This window comes from Pan troglodytes, chromosome 4 (genome assembly GCF_028858775.2).
Source record: "Pan troglodytes isolate AG18354 chromosome 4, NHGRI_mPanTro3-v2.0_pri, whole genome shotgun sequence".
In the NCBI taxonomy this organism is placed as follows: domain Eukaryota; kingdom Metazoa; phylum Chordata; class Mammalia; order Primates; family Hominidae; genus Pan; species Pan troglodytes.
The window spans coordinates 52,571,586-52,582,435 of record NC_072402.2 but is presented as its reverse complement, the minus strand read 5'-3'; the positions used below and the strand labels follow the sequence as shown (position 1 = coordinate 52,582,435).

Here is a 10,850-nt window from a genome sequence, read left to right as displayed (position 1 = left end):
CAAATGACTTACATTTAGCAGTTCTTATCTTCTAGCTTCTGGTTTGAAACCAAGCACCATGGTCCAGGGTAAAGAAAAGATAATACTGCTGCCACTCTAACTCACTGCTTGCATCTCTTGAAAAAAACTGTAAACTCTTTGATGGGTTAAAATCACTCAACCGAGGGGAAAGTGGAAGGTACACAGAAAAAGTGAGGAAGGAAGTAGCCAGGCAGAGAGGGAGAAGAGAGTCAAATCTAGCTCTCCTACTCCTTATTCCTGCCAGGGGTGAGCTATCTGTACTTCCTATTACTTGGTTGTTTTCCCTTAAGATAAAGAATGTTCTCTTTTGAGAAACCTGTTAGTAGCAACAATCACTATTTTAAAAAATAATTTAAAAAAATAGTAGAACCAAAGAAAAAGTGATGGTGGGGGCTTAAAGGCAGGTAGACATTTTTTTCCAATATTTTTCTGTAAATGTGGAGAAGGATAAGCAAGAAATATTAAAATAAATATGAAAGTGAATAAGGTAACATTCTCTTATGGGTGTAGTAATATGTGGTAGACCTGAATAGGCATTTATGATTCCTCAATTTGTGTATCATTTATAGGGTTTTAGAAACATGATCAGGCCAGGCGCAGTGGCTCACACCTGTAATCCCAAAACTTTGTGAGGCACAGGCAGGTGGATCACTTGAGCCCAGGAGTTCCAGACCAGCCAGGGCAACATGGCAAGACCACATCTCTACAGAAAATACAAAAATTATCAGGGCACAGTGGCACATGCCTGTAGCCTAGCTATTCAGGGAGCTGAGGTGGGAGGATCACTTGACCCCAAGGAGGTCAATGCTGCAGTGAGCCATGATCATGCCACTGCACTCCAGCCTGGGTGACAGAGTGAGACCTTGTTTCAAAAAATAATAAGAAAAATAAAAACACGATTATGTGTTTTTTTCTTCTTTCTATTAAAATAACAAAGATTAGCAAATGCCTCAAATAATGTCAAATACAAACTACCCCTTCCTTGCCATGTCCAGTACAGTGCCAACCACAAGTAAGCACTTAGAGTTTGTAGTTGTAATTACTATGAATGAGTTAATAAAGAATAAAAAACTGTAGGAGAACATAGAAAAAAGGAGAATGTTAAGTAAATGCACTGAGATTCAACTGGGAAATGCAAAGGAAAACAAGAAGAAGGGGAAGAAGTAGGGTGAATTACAGAAGTGAGAGGCAAATAAAAGATTATCCAGCAGTTCTTGTTCAAATAGTTCGAAAGACTAAATCCTTCAAACATCACTCTCTATGTGGAGATAATCCTTGAAAGGATGCTAAGTGAGCAAGAAAAATGGGGTGAGCGTAGAAAATTCTTTCAAAGCTCAAAAGCCAAATTTTATGGAAGAAAAATCATTTGATGTAGATGGACTGGGACTTTTTATTAAGTGCTGACAAGAGCTGTTGCCCTTACAGCTAACAACACTCAGTCCATGATTTATTCAAAGAGCTGGTGCAGCAGAGACACCAGCAACATGCACTCCAGGCTGCCCAACACAGACTCTCAGTCCACACTGGAGGACTACCTCCAGCGCTAATATCATCGTTTATCATTTCCTCCTCACTGAGCTGCCTCCTTGGCTGTAGGGCTAGCAGGGGCTAGGATTAGTCAGCTATCTTGCTTTTGAAAATCTGTAGTTCAAGGTAAAAAGACACGCGCTTTGCAGCTACCTGTGCACAAAGGTGCTAATCCAAAATGACACAGGCTTTCCAGCCACCAAACAACTTTCTGCAGGGAACCCAGGGGCTATCTTGGTCCTGCGAAGGAGAAGGTTACCTGCTAAGTCACTGTGCAATGATCAATTCTCAGTTGTTCCCTAATCTTCCTGAACTTGGCCCTGACCTTTTACCTTATCCAGTCACTTTTAAAGGACAGTTAGAAAATGAGCAGAAAATTGGAGGTAGTACTTCTAGACCTCAGATGAGCCAATCTTTACTTTTATTTACTCCAAGAACTACTGGTTCTGTGGTTATTTCTTTTCCTTTGTTAAAAAAAAAAAAAGCACAATATCACTTGTGTGTACTTTTAACTGAAAAACCCAATCGTTTATTTTTCTTCTAACTCTCAGAAATGCATCTTGTGTGTGAATAAATCTGAGCTCTGATCTGACCTTTATCTTTACAATATAACACGAGTACAATAATAATTTATAGGCCTCAGTCCTAAGTGTGACATTTCAATGAGCTGGGTAAATATCATTACCTGAAGCCAGCAGCAGCAAGGATGCAGACCAAGAGGTAGCTGGGTGAGTACATTTTCCAGAAGAGGATCATGAATTTGATGGTAGGTACAGTCCTGAAACCAGCAAAGATTTCACTCTTCAGAGTTGTGTTGCTTAACAATTGACAACGGTAAAAACAAAATCCAAGTTGGGGGTGCAGGAGAAAAGGTTTTCATTTAGCTAAGGAACAAGAAAATCTCTATTCCTAGTTAAGTCAGGTTGATTGACTACTGAACAGCCCAGATGCATGAATAATTGCCCAGGCTTTTCTGCCCTTCTCTGTGCTTGTCTAGGGAAGGTCAAGGAAGCCAGACTTGTTATAAATGGAACAGAATCCCCCAGGGATTTGGGGGTTAGAAAAGGGAGAAATTGGGCAAGAAGGAACAAGGAAATGGATTGATGGTTCTGCCTGTCTTCAAAGCCCAACAAATATGTAAATCATGGAACATATTTGGCATCCAATCTCACTCTACTCTGGGAAGGCAAAGGTATCCATGGCCATGAGTAAAATTCTTAGTGGCCAAGAGAGCCAAATCTCTTTCTTCCTACCTTCCCAAATTCCCACCACTACTTGGGTCTAACTTTTTTAGACAATGTATCTTGCAGAGATTTCATGAATAGCCTGAACAGGTATTCATGAAACTTCTCTGAAAAGCAAAGCTTCTAGACTTACAAGAAACGTCTCTGAAAAGCAAAGCTTCTAGACTTATAAGAAATCCCTCATTTATACTTGCAAGAGGTTGCTTACCTGTCCAAAAAAAAAAAAAATTGTAAGTGCACCCTCTTGGCACAGCTAGCACTCTTCAGATTCTTTTTCATGCAGAAGAAAGTGTGGAAACCTTTCAGCTAGCTGAAACTATTTAACAGCTACATATATATTTTTTTCTCCTACGTTTGCCTATTTTCATTGGATCACAAGAGCCACAGCTACACACTCACACTGCCCACTTCTTGTCAGTTTATTCTGTCCGCAGCATAGAATGACATTTTCCATGTACCTCATCAAAATGAAAAACAGAAAGCAAATTCACAAAATAACCAAAACTCTATTTGAAAAAGAATGAAAAAAAAAAAGATTGGCTCTGATAGAATTTCACACTTTAATAAGAAAATAAGGAAATTGCTCTCCCAGGGACTAAACCATTTTTATGTTGTAGAAAAACACCCTGGGTTCAGAGGTTTTCTCCTCTAGGCAACCTCTGCCCCCCACAGTTTCAAACATCATGCCTTGCTAAGTTTCAGCAATATCTTGGCCAAGTTCTCCTTTGCATTGGAAGAAAAAGTTTGTTTTTTTGTGAAATGCATTCATACACTTGTCTTGCCCACAACCCATAGATTAAATACACACACATATCACTTGCTGAGAGTTCCAGCTGTTTAGATTTTCACCCAAACATGTGAATAAAAACCGCAGGCAAAACAAGTACTGTCTCTCATACCTTTTAGGGATTAACAAATAGCCCTTACCCTGCTGATGCCCGTTCTTAATTGGACTATGCTGTGAGGAGCAATTAAGCCTAAATGGCCACTTGCTGAGAGCTGGTGAAAGAAATGCTGCAGCTTGAGGCATTTGCATTCTCCAAATAGAGCACATATGCTTTGCTTTGGTGCCCATAAAGAAAGGAGATTTACTTATTTTTTTAGTGCTTTTAAAAGTGAAAAGGGCCATTGTTTCATGCACAACGTGGAAATTATTCAAGGAAATTTTTTAGACATATATAATTTTTGCAACTTTTGTGCAAATCAGAGAAGCAGAGATGGAAGCTTTGTTCCTCTGTAAAACAGGGCAGCAACTGTGCAAGAAAGGCTTCTTCCCTCCCTCCAATCCACTGTGTGTCTCTATCAGGCATGCAAAGGACAGATCAGTACCAGCAAAATGAAGCAGAAAATGACACAATTCCCTGGACATCAACAAGCCGTCACCTGAATGGTATGTAACTGGGGAAGAGAAGTTCTATTTAAAAATATTCAGAGACATTATCTTTTCAAGACATTTCCCTCTTGAAAATGGAGAACAAAAATAAATAGATTAAAATAGGACTGACCTGTCCCTTTCAGCACAGAAAGGTAATTGCTAGCACTCCCCAAGACATTCTTCTACCGCACAGACACATGAATTGCTGGCCTCGGCTACTGATATTTGTATTGTTTCTATTATTGTATGGACAAGGGGACAAAGGAGATAAGTTTGAATTTTCTCCTGAGTTACATGAAGAACCATTGAAAAGATTTCATTGTTGGCCGGGCACAGTGGCTCACACCTGTAATCCCAACACTTTGGGAGGCCCAGGTGAGCAGATCACTTGAGGTCAGGAGTTCAAGGCCAGCCTGACCAACATGGTGAAGCCCCATCTCTACTAAATTAGCCAGGTGGTGGTGGTGGCCTCCTGTAATTCCAGCTACTCAGGAGACTGATGCAGGAGAACTGCTGGAACCCAGGAGGCAGAGGTTGCAGTGAGCCAAGATTGTGCCACTGCACTCCAGCCTGGGCGACAGAGCGAGACTCCATCTCAAAAAAAAAAAAAAAAAAAAAAATTCATTGTTGCTGTTGCTTTTCGTGTAGAAAAGAAAAGCAGATTAATTGCTTTTGTAAATGTTATATTCATCATTATTAAAAAAAAAACAAAACAAAAAATAAAAACCTTAAGTGAACAAGGGGAAAAAAACAAAGAAGAAAAGAAAAAAATATTACAAAGTCATCTACCCCAAAAGATCCATCATTTATCATTCTGTGAACACCATCTCAAACATCTCTGTATGTACATATATAAATAGAAGAAATAGGGATATTTCATCAAAACCAGAATCACTGTATAAAAGCTACATATTTTTTAAGTGTTCAGTTTTATTTTGCTTCATTTTAACACAAAGAAAACCCGGTAATCATTCAGCAGGTTATTCTTGCCAACAGCACAGATAAAGCCAATTAAATGAGATAGTGGTAGTGCAGTAGAGAAAGAGTTTAATAATCACAGGGCCAGCCAAGTCTAAGGGCAGGAGTTATTACTCAAATCAGCTCTCTCCAAAGGTTTAGAGGCTAGGGTTTTTCAAGGACAGTTTGGTGGGCAGGGGCTCAGGAATGGGGAATGTTGATTTCTTTGGTTGAGGTGAAATCATAGGGGGTTGAAGCTGTCTTCTTGTGCTGAGTCAATTCCTGGGTGGGAGTCACAATAGCAGATCAGCCAGTTTCTTGGTATGGGTTACCAGTCCAAGTGGCACCAGCTGTTCCAACAAAATGTAGGGTTTGGAAAATACCTCAAACACCAATCTTAGGTTTTACAACAGTGATGTTATCTATAGGAGCAATTGGAGAGGTTATAAATCTTGTGACCTCTAGCTACATGACTCCTGAACCATAATTCCAACCTTGTGATTAATTTGTTAATTTTACAAAGGCAGTTTTTGTCCCTGAGCAAGGAGGAATTTAGTTTCAGGAAGGGGCTGTTTTCATCTTTGTTTTAAAGTTTAAACTATAAAATAAATTCTTCCTATAGTTAGCTTGACCTACACCCAGGGATGAATAAGGGCAGCTTGGAGGTTAGAAGCAAGATGGAGTGAGTTAGGTTAGGTTTCTCTCATTGTTATAATTTTTGCAAAGGTGGTTTCAACCCTATAATAATACTGATAAACTGCTGAACTTCAGAATAATTTTTCTCCCCAACAAATTATTCTAAAAGGAACATTGTTTATTTACCATTTTCAAGTGAATTAATTCAGACTTTTATAATGATCAAAAGGCAGTGAGTTCACCTTTCTTCTCTGAACACATGCATAGCAATGACAGATGAAAAATTTTTTAACTTTTATTTTAGGTTCAGGGGTACTTCATGTGCAGGTTTGTTATACAGGTAAATCGCATGTTGCAGGGGTTTGGTGTACAGAATATTTCATCATCCAGATAATAAGCATAGTACCCAATACATAGGTTTTCAATCCTCACTCTTCTACCACCCTCCACCCTCAAGTAGGACCCAGTGTCTGTTGTTTTCATCTTTGTGTCTATGTGTACTCAATGATCAGCTCCCACTTATAAGTGAAAACAGGCAGTATATGCTTTTCTGTTTCTGCATTGGTTTGCTTAGGATAATGGCCTCCAGCTCCATCCATGTTCCTTCAAAGGACATGATCTCATTCTTTTTCATGGCAGTATAGTATTCCACGGTTTGTATCTACCACATTTGCTTTATCTAGTCTAGTATTAATTGGCATCTAGGTTGATTTTATGTCTTTGCTATTGATAGTAGTGCTGCAATAAACATGTATGTGCATGAATCTTTACGTTAGAATGTATATTCCTTTGGGCATATACCCAATAATGGGATTGCAGAGTGGAATGGAAATTTTGTTTCAAGTTCTTTCAGAGATCACCAAACTTCTTTCCACAGTAGCTGAACTAATATTCATTCCCACTAGCAGTATGTAAGTGTTACCTTTTCTCCACAGCCTTGCCAGCATCTGTTATTTTTAGACTTTCTAATAATTGTCATTCTGACTAGTGTGAGATGGTGTCTGGTAGTTTTAATTTCCATTGCTCTAATAATTAGTGATATTGAGCACTTTTTTCATATGCTTCTTGGCTGTTGTTCTTCTAAAACATGTCTGTTTATGCCCTGTGCCAACTTTTTGATGGGGTTGTTTTTTTTCTTATAAATTTGTTTCAGTTCCTTATAGATTGTGGATATCAGACCATTATTGGATGCATAGTTTGCAAATATATTCTCTCATTCTGTATCCTGTCTGTTCCCTCTATTGATAGTTTCTTTTGCTGTGCAGAAGCTCTATAGTTTCATTAGATCCCATTTGTCAATTTTTGGTTTTGTTGCAATTGGTTTTGGTGTCTTTGTCATGAAATCTTTGCATGATCCTATGTCCAGAATAGTATTGCCTAGGTTATCTTCCAGGGATTTTATCACTTTTGGTTTTACATTTAAGTCTTTAATCCATCTTGAGTTGATTTTTTTTTTATCATGTAAGGAAGATGTCCAATTTCAATCTTCTGCATATGGCTAAGCACTTACCCCAGCACCAATTATTGAGTAGGGAGTCTCTTCCCCATTGCATGTTTTTGTTGACTTTGTTGAACATCAGATGGCTGTAGGTGTGAGGCATTATTTCTGGGCTCTCTATTCTGTTCCATTGGTCTATGTGTCTGTTTTTGTACCAGTAACATGCTGTTCTGGTTACTGTAACCTCAGAGTATAGTTTGAAGTTGGGTAATGTAATGCCTCCAGCTTTGTTCTTTTTGCTTAGGATTGCCTTGACTGTCCAGTCTCTTTTTTGGTTCCATATAAATTTTAAAATACTTTTTTCAAGTTCTGTGAAGAATCTCAGTGGTAGTTTAATTAGAATAGCATTAAATGTATAAATTGCTTTGGGAAGTATGGCCATTTTAACAATATTGACCCTACCTATTCATGAGCATGGACTGTTTTTCCATTTGCTTGTGTCATCTCTGATTTCTTTGAGCAGTGTTTTGTAATTCTTGCAGAAATCCATCACCTCCCTGGTCAGCTGTATTTCCAGGTATTTTAGTCTATTTGTGGCAATTGTGAATAGAATTGCATTCTTGATCTTGCACTCAGCTTGGATGTTGTTGGTGTATAGGAATGCTACTCATTATTGAACATGGATTTTGTGTCCTGAAACTTGGCTGAAGTTGTTTATCAGGTAAAGGAGCTTTTAGGCAGACATTATGGGGTTTTCCAGGTATAGAATTATATCATCTGCAAGCAGGGATAGTTTGACTTCCTCTCTTCTGATTTGGATGCCCTCTATTTCTTTCTCTTGCCTGATTGCTCTGGCAAGGACTTCCAGTACTATGTTGAATAGTAGTGGTGAGTCTTGTTCCAGTTTTCAGGGGAATCCTTTTAGCTTTTCCCCATTCGGTATGATGCTGGCTGTGCGTTTGTCATAGATAGCTCTTACTATTTTGAAGTATGTTTCTTCAATGCCTAGTTTGTTAGGAGTTTTTAACATGAAGGGATGTTGAATGTTATCAAAAGCCTTTTCTACATCTACTGAGACAATCATGTGGTTTTTGTTTTCAGTTCTCTTTATGTGGTGAATCGCATTGATTGATTTGCATATGTTGAACCAACCTCACGTCCCAGGAATAAAACCTACTTGATCATGGTAGATTAGCTTTTTGATGTGCTGCTAGATTTAGTTTGCTGGTATTTTCTTGAGGATGTTTGCATTTATGTTCATCAAGGATACCGGCCTAAAGCTTTCCTTTTTTGTTGCATCTCTGACAGGTTTTGGTATCAGGATGATGTTGGCCTTATAGAATAAGTCATAGAGGAGTCCCTCCTCCTCAATTGTTCGAAATAGTTTTAGTAGGAATGGTACCAGCTCTTCTTTACACATCTGGTAAAATTCAGCTGTGACTCCATCTGGTCTCAGACTCTTTTTGGTTGGCATGCTTTGTATTACTGATTCAATTTTGAAACTCGTTATTGGTCTGTTAACACATTCCAAAATTTCTTCCTGGTTCAGTCTTCAGAGGTTGTTATGTGTCTAGAGATTCATTCATTTCTTCTAGGTTCTGTAGCTTGTGTGCATAGAGGTGTTCAGAATAGTCTCTGAGGTTTTTTGTATTTCTGTGGGGTGAGTGGAAGCATCTTCTTTGTCATTTCTGATTGTGTTCATTTGGATATTCTCTTTTTTCTTTATTAGTCAAACTTGTGATCTATCTAGCTTATTTTTTCAAAAAATCAGCTCCTGGATTTGTTGATTTTTTTGGTATGGTTTTTGGATCTCATTCAGCTTTGATTTTGGTTATTTCTTGTCTTCTGCTAGCTTTGGGGTTGGATTGCTGTTGGTTCTCTAGTTCCTCTAGTTGTGATGTTAGGTTGCTAATTTGAAGCCTTTTTAGCTTTTTGGTATGTGCTTTTCATGCTATAAACTTCCCTCTTAACACTGCCTTAATCATGTCTCAGAGATGCTGGTATGTTGTATCTTTGTTCTCACTAATTTTAAAGAATTTCTTGAATGTTCTCTGAATTTCAGTCATTCAGAAGCAGGTTGTTTAATTTCCATGTAATTATATGGTTTTGAGCAATTTTCTTAGTATTGATTTTTATTTTTGTTGTGCTGTGTTACAAGAGCATGGTTGATATAATTTTGTTTTGTTTTTTTTTTGAATTTGCTGAATATTGTTTTAGATCCAATTGTGTGGTCAGTTATAGAGTATATGCCATGTGCAGGTAAGAAGAATATATATTCTGGGTGGAGTGCAGTGGCTCACACCTGAAATCCCAGCACTTTGGGAGGCTGAAGCAGGCAGACCACTTGAGGTCAGGAGTTTAAGACCAGCCTGGCAAACATGGCAAAACTCTGTCTCCACTAAAAAATACAAGAATTAGCTGGGTGTGATGGCACAAGCCTGTAATCCCAGCTACTTGGGTGGCTAGGGCATGAGAATCACTTGAACCTGGGAGGCAGAGGTTGCAGTGACCAAAATCATGCCACTGCACTCCAGCCTGGGCGACAGAGTGAGACTCTGCCTCAAAAAAAAAAAAAAAAGAAAAAGAAAAAAAGAAAAATAGAAAGAAAACAACAACAACAACAACAACAAAACAGTGTATATTCTACTGTTTTGGGGTGGAGTGTTCTGTAGATGTCTATTAGGTTTATTTGGTCAAATGTCAAGTTCAGGTCCTGAGTATCTTTGTTACTTTTCTGTCTCATTGGTCTGTCTAATACTGTCATTGGGATGTTGAGGTCTCCCATTATTATTGTGTGGTTATCTGTCTCTTTGTAGGTCTCTAAGAATTTGCATTATGGGTACAATTTAGGATTCATATATTTAGGATAGTTAAATCTTCTTGTTGAATCAAGCCCTTTACCATTATGTTATGCCCTTCTTTGTCTTTCTTAATCTTTGTTGGTTTAAAGTCTGTTTTGTCTGAAATTAGAATAACAACCCCTGCTTTTATCTGTTTTCCATTTGCTTGGAAGATTTTTCTCCATCCCTTTATTTTGAACCTATGGGTGTCATTGCATGTGAGATGAGTCTTTCAAGACAGCATACCATTGGGTCTTTCTTCTTCATCCAACTTGTTGCTCTGTGCCTTTTAATTGGGGCATTTACCCATTTACATTCAAAGTTAGTATTGAAATGTGCAAATTAGTTCTTGTCATCCTGTTGTTAGCTGGTTATTATGCAGACTTGTTTAGGTGGTTGTTTTATAATGTCACTGATTAGTACTTAAGTGTGTTTCTGTAGTGGCTACTAATGGTCTTTCCTTTCCATGTTTAGCACTCCCTTCAAGACTTCTTGTAAGGTAGGTCTGCTGGTAACAAAATCCCTTAGCATTTGCTTGTCTGAAAAGGATCTTATTTCTTTGTTTATGATGCTTAGTTTGGCTGGATATGATATTGTTGGTTAGAAATTATTTTCCTGACAAATGCTGAATATAGGCCTTCAATCTCTTCTGGCTTGTAGTGTTTCTGCTGAAAGGTCCACTGTGAACCTGATGAGGTTCCCTTGTAGGTGACCTGCCCTTCTCTCTAGTTGCCTTTAACACTTTTTCTTTCATTTTGACCTTGTAGACTCTGGTGACTATGTGTCTTGGGGATGGTTGTCTTATACGGTGT

General features: G+C 38.4%; 1 long non-coding RNA gene across 2 annotated transcripts in view; it reads right to left on the bottom strand.

Moving 5' to 3' along the window:
• Positions 1–782: 782 nt before the first annotated feature.
• The window catches only part of LOC134810075 (uncharacterized), a 205,794-nt gene continuing 195,726 nt past the window's right edge, over positions 783–10,850 (bottom strand). The window contains exon 4 of one of the 2 annotated variants that reach the window (XR_010157227.1): positions 783–2,326. This is a non-coding gene — a long non-coding RNA (uncharacterized LOC134810075). The remainder of the gene's footprint in view (positions 2,327–10,850) is intronic. The other variant, XR_010157228.1, reaches the window with a different exon arrangement.